Source organism: Mesoplodon mirus (genome assembly GCF_964341445.2).
Source record: "Mesoplodon mirus genome assembly, chromosome: 13".
Classification (NCBI taxonomy): Eukaryota; Metazoa; Chordata; class Mammalia; order Artiodactyla; family Ziphiidae; genus Mesoplodon; species Mesoplodon mirus.
In genome coordinates, this window is record NC_138989.1 from 34,408,663 (window position 1) to 34,410,491 (window position 1,829).

Sequence of the window (1,829 nt, forward strand, 5' to 3'; positions counted from 1 at the left end):
TACATTATTAACACCAAAAAATTAAAATACTTAGATGTAAATCTAAAAATTATGTACAGGATCTGTATGAGGAAAACTACAAACTCTGATGAAAGAAATCAAAGAAGATCTAAATAGGTAGATATTCCATGTCCATGGATAGGAAGAGTCACTATGATTAAGGTGTCAATCCTTCCTAATTTAATCAGTAGATTTAACAGAATCTGAATAAAATTCCCAGCAAGCTTTTTGGCACTGTCAACCAAATGATTCTGAAGTACATATGGAAAGGCAAAAGGCCAAGAATAGCCAATATAATACTAAAGAAAAAGAACAAAGCCAGAGACCTTTCCATCTCTGGCTGCCGCCAGGAGAGGAGCTGCTGCTATGTCCACGCATCTGCAGTAGATTGTCATGAGGACCTGCTGCAGCTTCTTGATCAAGAGGAACAGGCAGACGTACAGCACCGAACCCAATAACCTCAAGGCTTGCAACTCCTTCCGCTACAACGGGCTTATTCACCACAAGACTGTGGGCGTGGAGACGGCGGCGGACAGCAAAGGGGTCGTGGTGGTCAGGAAGTGGATATCCGGCCAGGAAAAGCCAGCCACTTCCTACATGCGGACCACCATCGACGAGAATGCCCAGGCCACCCTCAGCAGCAACCGACACATGATCCGAAAGAACAAGTATTGCCCAGATTTGCCCATGGCCGCCATCCTCAGAGCCAGCCACCATCCTGCACAGCCAGAAGCCTGTGATGGTGAAGAGGAAGTGGACCCGTCCCACCAAGAGCTCCTGAGCGATCTATCCCCTTACCCCATGCAATAGAACTGTCAGCTGACATGCCGCAAAGAAAAAAAGAAGAAAAAACCCCAGAGAACTGACAACTAATACTACCTGACTTCAAGACTTAATATAAAGTTACAGTTAGTAAGATGGCATAGTAGTGGTGAAAGAATAGAAATAATACATCAGTGGAATAGAGAGTCCAGAAATAGACTCATACATTTATAATCAACTGATGTTTTTACAAGGGAGAAAAGGCAATTCAATGGAGGAAGGATTGACTTTTCAACAAATGGTGTTTGAAAAATTGGACATTCATATACAAAAATAATTTATACAGACCTTACACTTTTCACAAAGATTAAATCAAAATGGATCATAGACAAAAATGTAAATCACAAATCTATAAAACTTCGAGAAGATAGCAAGAGAGTAAGCTAGGTGACCTTGGGTTTGATGGTGAATTTTTAGGTACAGTATCAAAAGCACCATCTATGAAAGAAAATATTAAGTTGGGATTTACTAAAATGAAAAACTTCTCTGTGGAAGACACTGTCAAGAGAAACAGAAGAAAAGCCACAGACTGGGAGAAAATATTTGCAGAAGACATATCTAAAGAACTGCTATCCAGAATATCCAAAGAGCTCTTAAAACCCAACAGTAGGAAAACACACAGACACCCCCACACCCCCACACACAATCTGATTAAAAAATGAGGAAAAGACTTGAACAGATACTTCATGAAAGAAGATATGCAGATGGCAAATAACCTTAAAAAAAGATGCTCCATATCTTATATCATCCCTTAGGGAAATGCAAATTAAAACAACAGTTACCACTACGTCTTAAAATGCCCAAAATCCAGAACACTAACAACACCAAATGCTGGCAAGGATATGGAACAATATAAACAATTATCCATTGCTAGTGAGAATGCAAAGTGGTACAGCCACTTTGAAAGACAATTGGGCAGCTTTTTATAAAAATAAACATTTTTAGTATACGATCCAGCAGTTGTGCTCCTTGGTGTTTACCCAAATGAGTAGAAAACTAATGTCCAC

At 39.9% G+C, this 1,829-nt stretch overlaps 1 pseudogene across 1 annotated transcript; it reads left to right on the forward strand.

Annotated features, from left to right (window-relative positions):
- Positions 1-366: 366 nt before the first annotated feature.
- LOC309814702 (large ribosomal subunit protein eL28-like) lies at positions 367-781 on the forward strand (annotated as a pseudogene). Its single transcript has one exon. The product of its transcript is annotated as a large ribosomal subunit protein eL28-like (transcript).
- The last annotated feature ends 1,048 nt before the right edge of the window (positions 782-1,829 follow it).